Source organism: Chiloscyllium plagiosum, unplaced genomic scaffold, assembly GCF_037043375.1.
Source record: "Chiloscyllium plagiosum isolate Xiang-an unplaced genomic scaffold, Cpla_swu_hap1 HiC_scaffold_48, whole genome shotgun sequence".
Taxonomy (NCBI): domain Eukaryota; kingdom Metazoa; phylum Chordata; class Chondrichthyes; order Orectolobiformes; family Hemiscylliidae; genus Chiloscyllium; species Chiloscyllium plagiosum.
In genome coordinates this window covers 28,432,958-28,453,738 of record NW_028270186.1, presented here as the reverse complement: position 1 = coordinate 28,453,738, position 20,781 = coordinate 28,432,958, and the positions used below count along the sequence as shown (strand labels likewise).

Genomic DNA, 20,781 nt, shown 5'->3' with positions numbered 1-20,781 from the left:
ACTTCACTACAAAAACCAGCCGCAGTCGCCTCTGCGGACGCTCAGTGGCACCCAGCACTGAAAGTTGAAGCCATTTTACCTTTCACCTTTCTGTTTCCAATAGCTCGTTGTTTAATGGGACTTGTTTAATCATGGCTATGTGGTGAGCATGGACGAGATACACCGAAGTATCTGTTTCCACGCGGTGTGCGCCAATAACATTGTGTTGCTTACACCGGCTGTAAAGGATTACTTTTTAGGGGAGCTTGCCGTCGCAGTCTGTGGCAGTATCATTTCGTCTGTTCGACTGCTCACCGGACAAGTAGCATTGTGAAACACTGCAGAAACGAACGACTTCCTTACTTTTGCTCCGACTGACCATACTGCGGGAAATTTTCCCAGATTCTCAGTTGAGGAGTTTTGCAGCTGGAAGTTACCTCAGAAACCCTGTTAATTCGTAATGTATTGAGCGAATCGCAAAACAGAAAGCATTTAACACGGAACACAAACAAAACTGGCAAACCAAATGCGTTTTCAGACACAGCGAGCATGAATGCTAAATGTGAGACAGGCCGGGGGCATGAGCCATAAAGTAATCTCACAACTAACAACAGGGCAATTCCAAACTGCTCTTTCAAACATACTGGAGCCTGAGTGCACCACCACTTCCCAGACAATGCTGAAAAGAGAGAAAGAAAGAACACAATAAGAATGGGCCATAAAAAGTGAATTTCACCAATCACAGTCTCGATTACATTACCTTTCCCTTCCGATGTCTCCAGGACGGAAATGAAGGAAATGGGAGAAATTCAATAACATTTGACATCGCAATTCATTGGAACGATTTTCCCATTTCAGAAAACAAAATAACGACGAGTCGAGCGACCGCAGGACTTTGTTTCACAGCAGCAATGAAATAACAGCCTCCATTCGGTTCCAGTAAACGCACAACTTGTCTGGGACAGCAGAGCTGTTTGCGATTTTCCGCGCGGGAGGCGAGCACGATCATGACAGCACAGACACCGGAAAAGTCGGCACTTTCCCACACCACAGTTAATTGCCCGGGAAGCACACACATGTTTCTTCAGTTTTAAACAGAAATGCAGCAGGAGTCGAAACAGCATTTTAACGATCAGCAGAAAATGGCAGCGGTGGGACTCGAACCCACGCCTCTGTCGAGACTGGAGCCTAAATCCAGCGCCTTAGACCGCTCGGCCACACTACCAGCCGTCCGCGCTCCCCATTTTCTTGCACTTCCAATTGTGATGCTGCATAACAACAGATGCAAAGTCACGTGAAAAGGGTTCCATGATCCCTCTCCGACTCGCACAACTGCTGGGATGTGCCCGTCTACAATATTAATTTCGCTGCAGACAATGATAGCCCATCAATCCAGATAAGTATCAATGCTAAGTTGAGTCTATCTTCTCAGACTCTTTTCAGCTACAATTGTATCTGTGAGTGCGTGAGAATATATGTTCGCTTATGATTTGGTCAAATAACCATGAGCTGCTTGACATTAATGCAATTTCGATTCTTGCTTTGCTAAATGATTTCGCCCATTGCTCGAAACAGGACGACTTTCACGTTTGCACGGAACATGAAACACACCGGACTACAGGGAAAATGCACAAAGCTGAGCTGGCCGTGTTCCACATCATACCGCGCAGCATCGTTTCAGTCACTGTGTCTGTTTTGCAGAATAAGAGTCCCAAAGAATGTTCTCCACCCTAAAACCGGAGGTAGCATTACAATCCGAGAACGACAGAGCACATTGTGAGGATGCTCTGACCTCGGAGCCGGTTCGAGATGCCACTTTCCTTGCCTTTTTGCCTTAACCGTGCAATTCGCTGCAGAGATGTTCACATCTGGATATGAGCCACATGGATACCAACTGAGTCGACGAGAAGCGACTCAATAAATTATGCTAAATTCTACGGTGCTTATTAGAAATGCAGTTTCTGTTCACATCAATCTAAAAGACAGTTTCTGAACGTAGTAACAGAAGTCAAAAGGTAATTAGCTCACCCCACCCCCCACTCCGGAAGAGGTGCTAACTGCCCTTGAGTGCTTTTTGTTCTCGATGTGAAGAGCTCTCAAACAGAATGGCATATGATCACAACCAGGTTGGAGAAAAATTTACAATACTTTGCACAGTAATTAAATGGAGTTGCATTACATTTCACTACGAGAGCAGATTTGTTCAAGCAAATTCGAAGGCAGGTTTGCAGATGGGAAAGCAAGCAAAAAAGCACCGTTTTTGTTCATGTTAAATGCTACAGTTGAAGAGCAAAGCAGTTTCTGCCCAGTTTCGTACTGGGGACCTTTCGCGCGTAAGGCGAACGTGATGACCACTACACTACAAAAACCAGCCGCAGTCGCCTCTGCGGACGCTCAGTGGCACCCAGCACTGAAAGTTGAAGCCATTTTACCTTTCACCTTTCTGTTTCCAATAGCTCGTTGTTTAATGGGACTTGTTTAATCATGGCTATGTGGTGAGCATGGACGAGATACACCGAAGTATCTGTTTCCACGCGGTGTGCGCCAATAACATTGTGTTGCTTACACCGGCTGTAAAGGATTACTTTTTAGGGGAGCTTGCCGTCGCAGTCTGTGGCAGTATCATTTCGTCTGTTCGACTGCTCACCGGGCAAGTAGCATTGTGAAACACTGCAGAAACGAACGACTTCCTTACTTTTGCTCCGACTGACCATACTGCGGGAAATTTTCCCAGATTCTCAGTTGAGGAGTTTTGCAGCTGGAAGTTACCTCAGAAACCCTGTTAATTCGTAATGTATTGAGCGAATCGCAAAACAGAAAGCATTTAACACGGAACACAAACAAAACTGGCAAACCAAATGCGTTTTCAGACACAGCGAGCATGAATGCTAAATGTGAGACAGGCCGGGGGCATGAGCCATAAAGTAATCTCACAACTAACAACAGGGCAATTCCAAACTGCTCTTTCAAACATACTGGAGCCTGAGTGCACCACCACTTCCCAGACAATGCTGAAAAGAGAGAAAGAAAGAACACAATAAGAATGGGCCATAAAAAGTGAATTTCACCAATCACAGTCTCGATTACATTACCTTTCCCTTCCGATGTCTCCAGGACGGAAATGAAGGAAATGGGAGAAATTCAATAACATTTGACATCGCAATTCATTGGAACGATTTTCCCATTTCAGAAAACAAAATAACGACGAGTCGAGCGACCGCAGGACTTTGTTTCACAGCAGCAATGAAATAACAGCCTCCATTCGGTTCCAGTAAACGCACAACTTGTCTGGGACAGCAGAGCTGTTTGCGATTTTCCGCGCGGGAGGCGAGCACGATCATGACAGCACAGACACCGGAAAAGTCGGCACTTTCCCACACCACAGTTAATTGCCCGGGAAGCACACACATGTTTCTTCAGTTTTAAACAGAAATGCAGCAGGAGTCGAAACAGCATTTTAACGATCAGCAGAAAATGGCAGCGGTGGGACTCGAACCCACGCCTCTGTCGAGACTGGAGCCTAAATCCAGCGCCTTAGACCGCTCGGCCACACTACCAGCCGTCCGCGCTCCCCATTTTCTTGCACTTCCAATTGTGATGCTGCATAACAACAGATGCAAAGTCACGTGAAAAGGGTTCCATGATCCCTCTCCGACTCGCACAACTGCTGGGATGTGCCCGTCTACAATATTAATTTCGCTGCAGACAATGATAGCCCATCAATCCAGATAAGTATCAATGCTAAGTTGAGTCTATCTTCTCAGACTCTTTTCAGCTACAATTGTATCTGTGAGTGCGTGAGAATATATGTTCGCTTATGATTTGGTCAAATAACCATGAGCTGCTTGACATTAATGCAATTTCGATTCTTGCTTTGCTAAATGATTTCGCCCATTGCTCGAAACAGGACGACTTTCACGTTTGCACGGAACATGAAACACACCGGACTACAGGGAAAATGCACAAAGCTGAGCTGGCCGTGTTCCACATCATACCGCGCAGCATCGTTTCAGTCACTGTGTCTGTTTTGCAGAATAAGAGTCCCAAAGAATGTTCTCCACCCTAAAACCGGAGGTAGCATTACAATCCGAGAACGACAGAGCACATTGTGAGGATGCTCTGACCTCGGAGCCGGTTCGAGATGCCACTTTCCTTGCCTTTTTGCCTTAACCGTGCAATTCGCTGCAGAGATGTTCACATCTGGATATGAGCCACATGGATACCAACTGAGTCGACGAGAAGCGACTCAATAAATTATGCTAAATTCTACGGTGCTTATTAGAAATGCAGTTTCTGTTCACATCAATCTAAAAGACAGTTTCTGAACGTAGTAACAGAAGTCAAAAGGTAATTAGCTCACCCCACCCCCCACTCCGGAAGAGGTGCTAACTGCCCTTGAGTGCTTTTTGTTCTCGATGTGAAGAGCTCTCAAACAGAATGGCATATGATCACAACCAGGTTGGAGAAAAATTTACAATACTTTGCACAGTAATTAAATGGAGTTGCATTACATTTCACTACGAGAGCAGATTTGTTCAAGCAAATTCGAAGGCAGGTTTGCAGATGGGAAAGCAAGCAAAAAAGCACCGTTTTTGTTCATGTTAAATGCTACAGTTGAAGAGCAAAGCAGTTTCTGCCCAGTTTCGTACTGGGGACCTTTCGCGCGTAAGGCGAACGTGATGACCACTACACTACAAAAACCAGCCGCAGTCGCCTCTGCGGACGCTCAGTGGCACCCAGCACTGAAAGTTGAAGCCATTTTACCTTTCACCTTTCTGTTTCCAATAGCTCGTTGTTTAATGGGACTTGTTTAATCATGGCTATGTGGTGAGCATGGACGAGATACACCGAAGTATCTGTTTCCACGCGGTGTGCGCCAATAACATTGTGTTGCTTACACCGGCTGTAAAGGATTACTTTTTAGGGGAGCTTGCCGTCGCAGTCTGTGGCAGTATCATTTCGTCTGTTCGACTGCTCACCGGACAAGTAGCATTGTGAAACACTGCAGAAACGAACGACTTCCTTACTTTTGCTCCGACTGACCATACTGCGGGAAATTTTCCCAGATTCTCAGTTGAGGAGTTTTGCAGCTGGAAGTTACCTCAGAAACCCTGTTAATTCGTAATGTATTGAGCGAATCGCAAAACAGAAAGCATTTAACACGGAACACAAACAAAACTGGCAAACCAAATGCGTTTTCAGACACAGCGAGCATGAATGCTAAATGTGAGACAGGCCGGGGGCATGAGCCATAAAGTAATCTCACAACTAACAACAGGGCAATTCCAAACTGCTCTTTCAAACATACTGGAGCCTGAGTGCACCACCACTTCCCAGACAATGCTGAAAAGAGAGAAAGAAAGAACACAATAAGAATGGGCCATAAAAAGTGAATTTCACCAATCACAGTCTCGATTACATTACCTTTCCCTTCCGATGTCTCCAGGACGGAAATGAAGGAAATGGGAGAAATTCAATAACATTTGACATCGCAATTCATTGGAACGATTTTCCCATTTCAGAAAACAAAATAACGACGAGTCGAGCGACCGCAGGACTTTGTTTCACAGCAGCAATGAAATAACAGCCTCCATTCGGTTCCAGTAAACGCACAACTTGTCTGGGACAGCAGAGCTGTTTGCGATTTTCCGCGCGGGAGGCGAGCACGATCATGACAGCACAGACACCGGAAAAGTCGGCACTTTCCCACACCACAGTTAATTGCCCGGGAAGCACACACATGTTTCTTCAGTTTTAAACAGAAATGCAGCAGGAGTCGAAACAGCATTTTAACGATCAGCAGAAAATGGCAGCGGTGGGATTCGAACCCACGCCTCTGTCGAGACTGGAGCCTAAATCCAGCGCCTTAGACCGCTCGGCCACACTACCAGCCGTCCGCGCTCCCCATTTTCTTGCACTTCCAATTGTGATGCTGCATAACAACAGATGCAAAGTCACGTGAAAAGGGTTCCATGATCCCTCTCCGACTCGCACAACTGCTGGGATGTGCCCGTCTACAATATTAATTTCGCTGCAGACAATGATAGCCCATCAATCCAGATAAGTATCAATGCTAAGTTGAGTCTATCTTCTCAGACTCTTTTCAGCTACAATTGTATCTGTGAGTGCGTGAGAATATATGTTCGCTTATGATTTGGTCAAATAACCATGAGCTGCTTGACATTAATGCAATTTCGATTCTTGCTTTGCTAAATGATTTCGCCCATTGCTCGAAACAGGACGACTTTCACGTTTGCACGGAACATGAAACACACCGGACTACAGGGAAAATGCACAAAGCTGAGCTGGCCGTGTTCCACATCATACCGCGCAGCATCGTTTCAGTCACTGTGTCTGTTTTGCAGAATAAGAGTCCCAAAGAATGTTCTCCACCCTAAAACCGGAGGTAGCATTACAATCCGAGAACGACAGAGCACATTGTGAGGATGCTCTGACCTCGGAGCCGGTTCGAGATGCCACTTTCCTTGCCTTTTTGCCTTAACCGTGCAATTCGCTGCAGAGATGTTCACACCTGGATATGAGCCACATGGATACCAACTGAGTCGACGAGAAGCGACTCAATAAATTATGCTAAATTCTACGGTGCTTATTAGAAATGCAGTTTCTGTTCACATCAATCTAAAAGACAGTTTCTGAACGTAGTAACAGAAGTCAAAAGGTAATTAGCTCACCCCACCCCCCACTCCGGAAGAGGTGCTAACTGCCCTTGAGTGCTTTTTGTTCTCGATGTGAAGAGCTCTCAAACAGAATGGCATATGATCACAACCAGGTTGGAGAAAAATTTACAATACTTTGCACAGTAATTAAATGGAGTTGCATTACATTTCACTACGAGAGCAGATTTGTTCAAGCAAATTCGAAGGCAGGTTTGCAGATGGGAAAGCAAGCAAAAAAGCACCGTTTTTGTTCATGTTAAATGCTACAGTTGAAGAGCAAAGCAGTTTCTGCCCAGTTTCGTACTGGGGACCTTTCGCGCGTAAGGCGAACGTGATGACCACTACACTACAAAAACCAGCCGCAGTCGCCTCTGCGGACGCTCAGTGGCACCCAGCACTGAAAGTTGAAGCCATTTTACCTTTCACCTTTCTGTTTCCAATAGCTCGTTGTTTCATGGGACTTGTTTAATCATGGCTATGTGGTGAGCATGGACGAGATACACCGAAGTATCTGTTTCCACGCGGTGTGCGCCAATAACATTGTGTTGCTTACACCGGCTGTAAAGGATTACTTTTTAGGGGAGCTTGCCGTCGCAGTCTGTGGCAGTATCATTTCGTCTGTTCGACTGCTCACCGGACAAGTAGCATTGTGAAACACTGCAGAAACGAACGACTTCCTTACTTTTGCTCCGACTGACCATACTGCGGGAAATTTTCCCAGATTCTCAGTTGAGGAGTTTTGCAGCTGGAAGTTACCTCAGAAACCCTGTTAATTCGTAATGTATTGAGCGAATCGCAAAACAGAAAGCATTTAACACGGAACACAAACAAAACTGGCAAACCAAATGCGTTTTCAGACACAGCGAGCATGAATGCTAAATGTGAGACAGGCCGGGGGCATGAGCCATAAAGTAATCTCACAACTAACAACAGGGCAATTCCAAACTGCTCTTTCAAACATACTGGAGCCTGAGTGCACCACCACTTCCCAGACAATGCTGAAAAGAGAGAAAGAAAGAACACAATAAGAATGGGCCATAAAAAGTGAATTTCACCAATCACAGTCTCGATTACATTACCTTTCCCTTCCGATGTCTCCAGGACGGAAATGAAGGAAATGGGAGAAATTCAATAACATTTGACATCGCAATTCATTGGAACGATTTTCCCATTTCAGAAAACAAAATAACGACGAGTCGAGCCACCGCAGGACTTTGTTTCACAGCAGCAATGAAATAACAGCCTCCATTCGGTTCCAGTAAACGCACAACTTGTCTGGGACAGCAGAGCTGTTTGCGATTTTCCGCGCGGGAGGCGAGCACGATCATGACAGCACAGACACCGGAAAAGTCGGCACTTTCCCACACCACAGTTAATTGCCCGGGAAGCACACACATGTTTCTTCAGTTTTAAACAGAAATGCAGCAGGAGTCGAAACAGCATTTTAACGATCAGCAGAAAATGGCAGCGGTGGGATTCGAACCCACGCCTCTGTCGAGACTGGAGCCTAAATCCAGCGCCTTAGACCGCTCGGCCACACTACCAGCCGTCCGCGCTCCCCATTTTCTTGCACTTCCAATTGTGATGCTGCATAACAACAGATGCAAAGTCACGTGAAAAGGGTTCCATGATCCCTCTCCGACTCGCACAACTGCTGGGATGTGCCCGTCTACAATATTAATTTCGCTGCAGACAATGATAGCCCATCAATCCAGATAAGTATCAATGCTAAGTTGAGTCTATCTTCTCAGACTCTTTTCAGCTACAATTGTATCTGTGAGTGCGTGAGAATATATGTTCGCTTATGATTTGGTCAAATAACCATGAGCTGCTTGACATTAATGCAATTTCGATTCTTGCTTTGCTAAATGATTTCGCCCATTGCTCGAAACAGGACGACTTTCACGTTTGCACGGAACATGAAACACACCGGACTACAGGGAAAATGCACAAAGCTGAGCTGGCCGTGTTCCACATCATACCGCGCAGCATCGTTTCAGTCACTGTGTCTGTTTTGCAGAATAAGAGTCCCAAAGAATGTTCTCCACCCTAAAACCGGAGGTAGCATTACAATCCGAGAACGACAGAGCACATTGTGAGGATGCTCTGACCTCGGAGCCGGTTCGAGATGTCACTTTCCTTGCCTTTTTGCCTTAACCGTGCAATTCGCTGCAGAGATGTTCACACCTGGATATGAGCCACATGGATACCAACTGAGTCGACGAGAAGCGACTCAATAAATTATGCTAAATTCCACGGTGCTTATTAGAAATGCAGTTTCTGTTCACATCAATCTAAAAGACAGTTTCTGAACGTAGTAACAGAAGTCAAAAGGTAATTAGCTCACCCCACCCCCCACTCCGGAAGAGGTGCTAACTGCCCTTGAGTGCTTTTTGTTCTCGATGTGAAGAGCTCTCAAACAGAATGGCATATGATCACAACCAGGTTGGAGAAAAATTTACAATACTTTGCACAGTAATTAAATGGAGTTGCATTACATTTCACTACGAGAGCAGATTTGTTCAAGCAAATTCGAAGGCAGGTTTGCAGATGGGAAAGCAAGCAAAAAAGCACCGTTTTTGTTCATGTTAAATGCTACAGTTGAAGAGCAAAGCAGTTTCTGCCCAGTTTCGTACTGGGGACCTTTCGCGCGTAAGGCGAACGTGATGACCACTTCACTACAAAAACCAGCCGCAGTCGCCTCTGCGGACGCTCAGTGGCACCCAGCACTGAAAGTTGAAGCCATTTTACCTTTCACCTTTCTGTTTCCAATAGCTCGTTGTTTAATGGGACTTGTTTAATCATGGCTATGTGGTGAGCATGGACGAGATACACCGAAGTATCTGTTTCCACGCGGTGTGCGCCAATAACATTGTGTTGCTTACACCGGCTGTAAAGGATTACTTTTTAGGGGAGCTTGCCGTCGCAGTCTGTGGCAGTATCATTTCGTCTGTTCGACTGCTCACCGGACAAGTAGCATTGTGAAACACTGCAGAAACGAACGACTTCCTTACTTTTGCTCCGACTGACCATACTGCGGGAAATTTTCCCAGATTCTCAGTTGAGGAGTTTTGCAGCTGGAAGTTACCTCAGAAACCCTGTTAATTCGTAATGTATTGAGCGAATCGCAAAACAGAAAGCATTTAACACGGAACACAAACAAAACTGGCAAACCAAATGCGTTTTCAGACACAGCGAGCATGAATGCTAAATGTGAGACAGGCCGGGGGCATGAGCCATAAAGTAATCTCACAACTAACAACAGGGCAATTCCAAACTGCTCTTTCAAACATACTGGAGCCTGAGTGCACCACCACTTCCCAGACAATGCTGAAAAGAGAGAAAGAAAGAACACAATAAGAATGGGCCATAAAAAGTGAATTTCACCAATCACAGTCTCGATTACATTACCTTTCCCTTCCGATGTCTCCAGGACGGAAATGAAGGAAATGGGAGAAATTCAATAACATTTGACATCGCAATTCATTGGAACGATTTTCCCATTTCAGAAAACAAAATAACGACGAGTCGAGCGACCGCAGGACTTTGTTTCACAGCAGCAATGAAATAACAGCCTCCATTCGGTTCCAGTAAACGCACAACTTGTCTGGGACAGCAGAGCTGTTTGCGATTTTCCGCGCGGGAGGCGAGCACGATCATGACAGCACAGACACCGGAAAAGTCGGCACTTTCCCACACCACAGTTAATTGCCCGGGAAGCACACACATGTTTCTTCAGTTTTAAACAGAAATGCAGCAGGAGTCGAAACAGCATTTTAACGATCAGCAGAAAATGGCAGCGGTGGGACTCGAACCCACGCCTCTGTCGAGACTGGAGCCTAAATCCAGCGCCTTAGACCGCTCGGCCACACTACCAGCCGTCCGCGCTCCCCATTTTCTTGCACTTCCAATTGTGATGCTGCATAACAACAGATGCAAAGTCACGTGAAAAGGGTTCCATGATCCCTCTCCGACTCGCACAACTGCTGGGATGTGCCCGTCTACAATATTAATTTCGCTGCAGACAATGATAGCCCATCAATCCAGATAAGTATCAATGCTAAGTTGAGTCTATCTTCTCAGACTCTTTTCAGCTACAATTGTATCTGTGAGTGCGTGAGAATATATGTTCGCTTATGATTTGGTCAAATAACCATGAGCTGCTTGACATTAATGCAATTTCGATTCTTGCTTTGCTAAATGATTTCGCCCATTGCTCGAAACAGGACGACTTTCACGTTTGCACGGAACATGAAACACACCGGACTACAGGGAAAATGCACAAAGCTGAGCTGGCCGTGTTCCACATCATACCGCGCAGCATCGTTTCAGTCACTGTGTCTGTTTTGCAGAATAAGAGTCCCAAAGAATGTTCTCCACCCTAAAACCGGAGGTAGCATTACAATCCGAGAACGACAGAGCACATTGTGAGGATGCTCTGACCTCGGAGCCGGTTCGAGATGCCACTTTCCTTGCCTTTTTGCCTTAACCGTGCAATTCGCTGCAGAGATGTTCACACCTGGATATGAGCCACATGGATACCAACTGAGTCGACGAGAAGCGACTCAATAAATTATGCTAAATTCCACGGTGCTTATTAGAAATGCAGTTTCTGTTCACATCAATCTAAAAGACAGTTTCTGAACGTAGTAACAGAAGTCAAAAGGTAATTAGCTCACCCCACCCCCCACTCCGGAAGAGGTGCTAACTGCCCTTGAGTGCTTTTTGTTCTCGATGTGAAGAGCTCTCAAACAGAATGGCATATGATCACAACCAGGTTGGAGAAAAATTTACAATACTTTGCACAGTAATTAAATGGAGTTGCATTACATTTCACTACGAGAGCAGATTTGTTCAAGCAAATTCGAAGGCAGGTTTGCAGATGGGAAAGCAAGCAAAAAAGCACCGTTTTTGTTCATGTTAAATGCTACAGTTGAAGAGCAAAGCAGCTTCTGCCCAGTTTCGTACTGGGGACCTTTCGCGCATAAGGCGAACGTGATGACCACTTCACTACAAAAACCAGCCGCAGTCGCCTCTGCGGACGCTCAGTGGCACCCAGCACTGAAAGTTGAAGCCATTTTACCTTTCACCTTTCTGTTTCCAATAGCTCGTTGTTTAATGGGACTTGTTTAATCATGGCTATGTGGTGAGCATGGACGAGATACACCGAAGTATCTGTTTCCACGCGGTGTGCGCCAATAACATTGTGTTGCTTACACCGGCTGTAAAGGATTACTTTTTAGGGGAGCTTGCCGTCGCAGTCTGTGGCAGTATCATTTCGTCTGTTCGACTGCTCACCGGACAAGTAGCATTGTGAAACACTGCAGAAACGAACGACTTCCTTACTTTTGCTCCGACTGACCATACTGCGGGAAATTTTCCCAGATTCTCAGTTGAGGTGTTTTGCAGCTGGAAGTTACCTCAGAAACCCTGTTAATTCGTAATGTATTGAGCGAATCGCAAAACAGAAAGCATTTAACACGGAACACAAACAAAACTGGCAAACCAAATGCGTTTTCAGACACAGCGAGCATGAATGCTAAATGTGAGACAGGCCGGGGGCATGAGCCATAAAGTAATCTCACAACTAACAACAGGGCAATTCCAAACTGCTCTTTCAAACATACTGGAGCCTGAGTGCACCACCACTTCCCAGACAATGCTGAAAAGAGAGAAAGAAAGAACACAATAAGAATGGGCCATAAAAAGTGAATTTCACCAATCACAGTCTCGATTACATTACCTTTCCCTTCCGATGTCTCCAGGACGGAAATGAAGGAAATGGGAGAAATTCAATAACATTTGACATCGCAATTCATTGGAACGATTTTCCCATTTCAGAAAACAAAATAACGACGAGTCGAGCGACCGCAGGACTTTGTTTCACAGCAGCAATGAAATAACAGCCTCCATTCGGTTCCAGTAAACGCACAACTTGTCTGGGACAGCAGAGCTGTTTGCGATTTTCCGCGCGGGAGGCGAGCACGATCATGACAGCACAGACACCGGAAAAGTCGGCACTTTCCCACACCACAGTTAATTGCCCGGGAAGCACACACATGTTTCTTCAGTTTTAAACAGAAATGCAGCAGGAGTCGAAACAGCATTTTAACGATCAGCAGAAAATGGCAGCGGTGGGACTCGAACCCACGCCTCTGTCGAGACTGGAGCCTAAATCCAGCGCCTTAGACCGCTCGGTCACACTACCAGCCGTCCACGCTCCCCATTTTCTTGCACTTCCAATTGTGATGCTGCATAACAACAGATGCAAAGTCACGTGAAAAGGGTTCCATGATCCCTCTCCGACTCGCACAACTGCTGGGATGTGCCCGTCTACAATATTAATTTCGCTGCAGACAATGATAGCCCATCAATCCAGATAAGTATCAATGCTAAGTTGAGTCTATCTTCTCAGACTCTTTTCAGCTACAATTGTATCTGTGAGTGCGTGAGAATATATGTTCGCTTATGATTTGGTCAAATAACCATGAGCTGCTTGACATTAATGCAATTTCGATTCTTGCTTTGCTAAATGATTTCGCCCATTGCTCGAAACAGGACGACTTTCACGTTTGCACGGAACATGAAACACACCGGACTACAGGGAAAATGCACAAAGCTGAGCTGGCCGTGTTCCACATCATACCGCGCAGCATCGTTTCAGTCACTGTGTCTGTTTTGCAGAATAAGAGTCCCAAAGAATGTTCTCCACCCTAAAACCGGAGGTAGCATTACAATCCGAGAACGACAGAGCACATTGTGAGGATGCTCTGACCTCGGAGCCGGTTCGAGATGCCACTTTCCTTGCCTTTTTGCCTTAACCGTGCAATTCGCTGCAGAGATGTTCACACCTGGATATGAGCCACATGGATACCAACTGAGTCGACGAGAAGCGACTCAATAAATTATGCTAAATTCCACGGTGCTTATTAGAAATGCAGTTTCTGTTCACATCAATCTAAAAGACAGTTTCTGAACGTAGTAACAGAAGTCAAAAGGTAAGTAGCTCACCCCACCCCCCACTCCGGAAGAGGTGCTAACTGCCCTTGAGTGCTTTTTGTTCTCGATGTGAAGAGCTCTCAAACAGAATGGCATATGATCACAACCAGGTTGGAGAAAAATTTACAATACTTTGCACAGTAATTAAATGGAGTTGCATTACATTTCACTACGAGAGCAGATTTGTTCAAGCAAATTCGAAGGCAGGTTTGCAGATGGGAAAGCAAGCAAAAAAGCACCGTTTTTGTTCATGTTAAATGCTACAGTTGAAGAGCAAAGCAGTTTCTGCCCAGTTTCGTACTGGGGACCTTTCGCGCGTAAGGCGAACGTGATGACCACTTCACTGCAAAAACCAGCCGCAGTCGCCTCTGCGGACGCTCAGTGGCACCCAGCACTGAAAGTTGAAGCCATTTTACCTTTCACCTTTCTGTTTCCAATAGCTCGTTGTTTAATGGGACTTGTTTAATCATGGCTATGTGGTGAGCATGGACGAGATACACCGAAGTATCTGTTTCCACGCGGTGTGCGCCAATAACATTGTGTTGCTTACACCGGCTGTAAAGGATTACTTTTTAGGGGAGCTTGCCGTCGCAGTCTGTGGCAGTATCATTTCGTCTGTTCGACTGCTCACCGGACAAGTAGCATTGTGAAACACTGCAGAAACGAACGACTTCCTTACTTTTGCTCCGACTGACCATACTGCGGGAAATTTTCCCAGATTCTCAGTTGAGGTGTTTTGCAGCTGGAAGTTACCTCAGAAACCCTGTTAATTCGTAATGTATTGAGCGAATCGCAAAACAGAAAGCATTTAACACGGAACACAAACAAAACTGGCAAACCAAATGCGTTTTCAGACACAGCGAGCATGAATGCTAAATGTGAGACAGGCCGGGGGCATGAGCCATAAAGTAATCTCACAACTAACAACAGGGCAATTCCAAACTGCTCTTTCAAACATACTGGAGCCTGAGTGCACCACCACTTCCCAGACAATGCTGAAAAGAGAGAAAGAAAGAACACAATAAGAATGGGCCATAAAAAGTGAATTTCACCAATCACAGTCTCGATTACATTACCTTTCCCTTCCGATGTCTCCAGGACGGAAATGAAGGAAATGGGAGAAATTCAATAACATTTGACATCGCAATTCATTGGAACGATTTTCCCATTTCAGAAAACAAAATAACGACGAGTCGAGCGACCGCAGGACTTTGTTTCACAGCAGCAATGAAATAACAGCCTCCATTCGGTTCCAGTAAACGCACAACTTGTCTGGGACAGCAGAGCTGTTTGCGATTTTCCGCGCGGGAGGCGAGCACGATCATGACAGCACAGACACCGGAAAAGTCGGCACTTTCCCACACCACAGTTAATTGCCCGGGAAGCACACACATGTTTCTTCAGTTTTAAACAGAAATGCAGCAGGAGTCGAAACAGCATTTTAACGATCAGCAGAAAATGGCAGCGGTGGGATTCGAACCCACGCCTCTGTCGAGACTGGAGCCTAAATCCAGCGCCTTAGACCGCTCGGCCACACTACCAGCCGTCCGCGCTCCCCATTTTCTTGCACTTCCAATTGTGATGCTGCATAACAACAGATGCAAAGTCACGTGAAAAGGGTTCCATGATCCCTCTCCGACTCGCACAACTGCTGGGATGTGCCCGTCTACAATATTAATTTCGCTGCAGACAATGATAGCCCATCAATCCAGATAAGTATCAATGCTAAGTTGAGTCTATCTTCTCAGACTCTTTTCAGCTACAATTGTATCTGTGAGTGCGTGAGAATATATGTTCGCTTATGATTTGGTCAAATAACCATGAGCTGCTTGACATTAATGCAATTTCGATTCTTGCTTTGCTAAATGATTTCGCCCATTGCTCGAAACAGGACGACTTTCACGTTTGCACGGAACATGAAACACACCGGACTACAGGGAAAATGCACAAAGCTGAGCTGGCCGTGTTCCACATCATACCGCGCAGCATCGTTTCAGTCACTGTGTCTGTTTTGCAGAATAAGAGTCCCAAAGAATGTTCTCCACCCTAAAACCGGAGGTAGCATTACAATCCGAGAACGACAGAGCACATTGTGAGGATGCTCTGACCTCGGAGCCGGTTCGAGATGCCACTTTCCTTGCCTTTTTGCCTTAACCGTGCAATTCGCTGCAGAGATGTTCACACCTGGATATGAGCCACATGGATACCAACTGAGTCGACGAGAAGCGACTCAATAAATTATGCTAAATTCCACGGTGCTTATTAGAAATGCAGTTTCTGTTCACATCAATCTAAAAGACAGTTCGTGAACGTAGTAACAGAAGTCAAAAGGTAATTAGCTCACCCCACCCCCCACTCCGGAAGAGGTGCTAACTGCCCTTGAGTGCTTTTTGTTCTCGATGTGAAGAGCTCTCAAACAGAATGGCATATGATCACAACCAGGTTGGAGAAAAATTTACAATACTTTGCACAGTAATTAAATGGAGTTGCATTACATTTCACTACGAGAGCAGATTTGTTCAAGCAAATTCGAAGGCAGGTTTGCAGATGGGAAAGCAAGCAAAAAAGCACCGTTTTTGTTCATGTTAAATGCTACAGTTGAAGAGCAAAGCAGTTTCTGCCCAGTTTCGTACTGGGGACCTTTCGCGCATAAGGCGAACGTGATGACCACTTCACTACAAAAACCAGCCGCAGTCGCCTCTGCGGACGCTCAGTGGCACCCAGCACTGAAAGTTGAAGCCATTTTACCTTTCACCTTTCTGTTTCCAATAGCTCGTTGTTTAATGGGACTTGTTTAATCATGGCTATGTGGTGAGCATGGACGAGATACACCGAAGTATCTGTTTCCACGCGGTGTGCGCCAATAACATTGTGTTGCTTACACCGGCTGTAAAGGATTACTTTTTAGGGGAGCTTGCCGTCGCAGTCTGTGGCAGTATCATTTCGTCTGTTCGACTGCTCACCGGACAAGTAGCATTGTGAAACACTGCAGAAACGAACGACTTCCTTACTTTTGCTCCGACTGACCATACTGCGGGAAATTTTCCCAGATTCTCAGTTGAGGTGTTTTGCAGCTGGAAGTTACCTCAGAAACCCTGTTAATTCGTAATGTATTGAGCGAATCGCAAAACAGAAAGCATTTAACACGGAACACAAACAAAACTGGCAAACCAAATGCGTTTTCAGACACAGCGAGCATGAATGCTAAATGTGAGACAGGCCGGGGGCATGAGCCATAAAGTAATCTCACAACTAACAACAGGGCAATTCCAAACTGCTCTTTCAAACATACTGGAGCCTGAGTGCACCACCACTTCCCAGACAATGCTGAAAAGAGAGAAAGAAAGAACACAATAAGAATGGGCCATAAAAAGTGAATTTCACCAATCACAGTCTCGATTACATTACCTTTCCCTTCCGATGTCTCCAGGACGGAAATGAAGGAAATGGGAGAAATTCAATAACATTTGACATCGCAATTCATTGGAACGATTTTCCCATTTCAGAAAACAAAATAACGACGAGTCGAGCGACCGCAGGACTTTGTTTCACAGCAGCAATGAAATAACAGCCTCCATTCGGTTCCAGTAAACGCACAACTTGTCTGGGACAGCAGAGCTGTTTGCGATTTTCCGCGCGGGAGGCGAGCACGATCATGACAGCACAGACACCGGAAAAGTCGGCACTTTCCCACACCACAGTTAATTGCCCGGGAAGCACACACATGTTTCTTCAGTTTGAAACAGAAATGCAGCAGGAGTCGAAACAGCATTTTAACGATCAGCAGAAAATGGCAGCGGTGGGACTCGAACCCACGCCTCTGTCGAGACTGGAGCCTAAATCCAGCGCCTTAGACCGCTCGGTCACACTACCAGCCGTCCGCGCTCCCCATTTTCTTGCACTTCCAATTGTGATGCTGCATAACAACAGATGCAAAGTCACGTGAAAAGGGTTCCATGATCCCTCTCCGACTCGCACAACTGCTGGGATGTGCCCGTCTACAATATTAATTTCGCTGCAGACAATGATAGCCCATCAATCCAGATAAGTATCAATGCTAAGTTGAGTCTATCTTCTCAGACTCTTTTCAGCTACAATTGTATCTGTGAGTGCGTGAGAATATATGTTCGCTTATGATTTGGTCAAATAACCATGAGCTGCTTGACATTAATGCAATTTCGATTCTTGCTTTGCTAAATGATTTCGCCCATTGCTCGAAACAGGACGACTTTCACGTTTGCACGGAACATGAAACACACCGGACTACAGGGAAAATGCACAAAGCTGAGCTGGCCGTGTTCCACATCATACCGCGCAGCATCGTTTCAGTCACTGTGTCTGTTTTGCAGAATAAGAGTCCCAAAGAATGTTCTCCACCCTAAAACCGGAGGTAGCATTACAATCCGAGAACGACAGAGCACATTGTGAGGATGCTCTGACCTCGGAGCCGGTTCGAGATGCCACTTTCCTTGCCTTTTTGCCTTAACCGTGCAATTCGCTGCAGAGATGTTCACACCTGGATATGAGCCACATGGATACCAACTGAGTCGACGAGAAGCGACTCAATAAATTATGCTAAATTCCACGGTGCTTATTAGAAATGCAGTTTCTGTTCACATCAATCTAAAAGACAGTTTCTGAACGTAGTAACAGAAGTCAAAAGGTAATTAGCTCACCCCACCCCCCACTCCGGAAGAGGTGCTAACTGCCCTTGAGTGCTTTTTGTTCTCGATGTGAAGAGCTCTCAAACAGAATGGCATATGATCACAACCAGGTTGGAGAAAAATTTACAATACTTTGCACAGTAATTAAATGGAGTTGCATTACATTTCACTACGAGAGCAGATTTGTTCAAGCAAATTCGAAGGCAGGTTTGCAGATGGGAAAGCAAGCAAAAAAGCACCGTTTTTGTTCATGTTAAATGCTACAGTTGAAGAGCAAAGCAGTTTCTGCCCAGTTTCGTACTGGGGACCTTTCGCGCGTAAGGCGAACGTGATGACCACTTCACTGCAAAAACCAGCCGCAGTCGCCTCTGCGGACGCTCAGTGGCACCCAGCACTGAAAGTTGAAGCCATTTTACCTTTCACCTTTCTGTTTCCAATAGCTCGTTGTTTAATGGGACTTGTTTAATCATGGCTATGTGGTGAGCATGGACGAGATACACCGAAGTATCTGTTTCCACGCGGTGTGCGCCAATAACATTGTGTTGCTTACACCGGCTGTAAAGGATTACTTTTTAGGGGAGCTTGCCGTCGCAGTCTGTGGCAGTATCATTTCGTCTGTTCGACTGCTCACCGGACAAGTAGCATTGTGAAACACTGCAGAAACGAACGACTTCCTTACTTTTGCTCCGACTGACCATACTGCGGGAAATTTTCCCAGATTCTCAGTTGAGGTGTTTTGCAGCTGGAAGTTACCTCAGAAACCCTGTTAATTCGTAATGTATTGAGCGAATCGCAAAACAGAAAGCATTTAACACGGAACACAAACAAAACTGGCAAACCAAATGCGTTTTCAGACACAGCGAGCATGAATGCTAAATGTGAGACAGGCCGGGGGCATGAGCCATAAAGTAATCTCACAACTAACAACAGGGCAATTCCAAACTGCTCTTTCAAACATACTGGAGCCTGAGTGCACCACCACTTCCCAGACAATGCTGAAAAGAGAGAAAGAAAGAACACAATAAGAATGGGCCATAAAAAGTGAATTTCACCAATCACAGTCTCGATTACATTACCTTTCCCTTCCGATGTCTCCAGGACGGAAATGAAGGAAATGGGAGAAATTCAATAACATTTGACATCGCAATTCATTGGAACGATTTTCCCATTTCAGAAAACAAAATAACGACGAGTCGAGCGACCGCAGGACTTTGTTTCACAGCAGCAATGAAATAACAGCCTCCATTCGGTTCCAGTAAACGCACAACTTGTCTGGGACAGCAGAGCTGTTTGCGATTTTCCGCGCGGGAGGCGAGCACGATCATGACAGCACAGACACCGGAAAAGTCGGCACTTTCCCACACCACAGTTAATTGCCCGGGAAGCACACACATGTTTCTTCAGTTTTAAACAGAAATGCAGCAGGAGTCGAAACAGCATTTTAACGATCAGCAGAAAATGGCAGCGGTGGGATTCGAACCCACGCCTCTGTCGAGACTGGAGCCTAAATCCAGCGCCTTAGACCGCTCGGCCACACTACCAGCCGTCCGCGCTCCCCATTTTCTTGCACTTCCAATTGTGATGCTGCATAACAACAGATGCAAAGTCACGTGAAAAGGGTTCCATGATCCCTCTCCGACTCGCACAACTGCTGGGATGTGCCCGTCTACAATATTAATTTCGCTGCAGACAATGATAGCCCATCAATCCAGATAAGTATCAATGCTAAGTTGAGTCTATCTTCTCAGACTCTTTTCAGCTACAATTGTATCTGTGAGTGCGTGAGAATATATGTTCGCTTATGATTTGGTCAAATAACCATGAGCTGCTTGACATTAATGCAATTTCGATTCTTGCTTTGCTAAATGATTTCGCCCATTGCTCGAAACAGGACGACTTTCACGTTTGCACGGAACATGAAACACACCGGACTACAGGGAAAATGCACAAAGCTGAGCTGGCCGTGTTCCACATCATACCGCGCAGCATCGTTTCAGTCACTGTGTCTGTTTTGCAGAATAAGAGTCCCAAAGAATGTTCTCCACCCTAAAACCGGAGGTAGCATTACAATCCGAGAACGACAGAGCACATTGTGAGGATGCTCTGACCTCGGAGCCGGTTCGAGATGCCACTTTCCTTGCCTTTTTGCCTTAACCGTGCAATTCGCTGCAGAGATGTTCACACCTGGATATGAGCCACATGGATACCAACTGAGTCGACGAGAAGCGACTCAATAAATTATGCTAAATTCCACGGTGCTTATTAGAAATGCAGTTTCTGTTCACATCAATCTAAAAGACAGTTCGTGAACGTAGTAACAGAAGTCAAAAGGTAATTAGCTCACCCCACCCCCCACTCCGGAAGAGGTGCTAACTGCCCTTGAGTGCTTTTTGTTCTCGATGTGAAGAGCTCTCAAACAGAATGGCATATGATCACAACCAGGTTGGAGAAAAATTTACAAT

The 20,781-nt window shown here is 45.7% G+C and overlaps 7 non-coding genes across 7 annotated transcripts; all 7 read right to left on the bottom strand.

The window, feature by feature from the left end:
- Positions 1 to 1,122: 1,122 nt before the first annotated feature.
- On the bottom strand, positions 1,123 to 1,204 carry trnal-uag (transfer RNA leucine (anticodon UAG)). The gene has a single exon. It is a non-coding gene; the product is annotated as a tRNA-Leu (tRNA).
- Positions 1,205 to 3,454: 2,250 nt separating this feature from the next.
- On the bottom strand, positions 3,455 to 3,536 carry trnal-uag (transfer RNA leucine (anticodon UAG)). The gene has a single exon. It is a non-coding gene; the product is annotated as a tRNA-Leu (tRNA).
- Positions 3,537 to 5,786: 2,250 nt separating this feature from the next.
- On the bottom strand, positions 5,787 to 5,868 carry trnal-uag (transfer RNA leucine (anticodon UAG)). The gene has a single exon. It is a non-coding gene; the product is annotated as a tRNA-Leu (tRNA).
- A 2,250-nt stretch (positions 5,869 to 8,118) lies between these two features.
- Positions 8,119 to 8,200, bottom strand: trnal-uag (transfer RNA leucine (anticodon UAG)). The gene has a single exon. It is a non-coding gene; the product is annotated as a tRNA-Leu (tRNA).
- Positions 8,201 to 10,450: 2,250 nt separating this feature from the next.
- On the bottom strand, positions 10,451 to 10,532 carry trnal-uag (transfer RNA leucine (anticodon UAG)). The gene has a single exon. It is a non-coding gene; the product is annotated as a tRNA-Leu (tRNA).
- Positions 10,533 to 15,114: 4,582 nt separating this feature from the next.
- trnal-uag (transfer RNA leucine (anticodon UAG)) lies at positions 15,115 to 15,196 on the bottom strand. The gene has a single exon. It is a non-coding gene; the product is annotated as a tRNA-Leu (tRNA).
- A 4,582-nt stretch (positions 15,197 to 19,778) lies between these two features.
- Positions 19,779 to 19,860, bottom strand: trnal-uag (transfer RNA leucine (anticodon UAG)). Its single transcript has one exon. It is a non-coding gene; the product is annotated as a tRNA-Leu (tRNA).
- Positions 19,861 to 20,781: the final 921 nt, after the last annotated feature.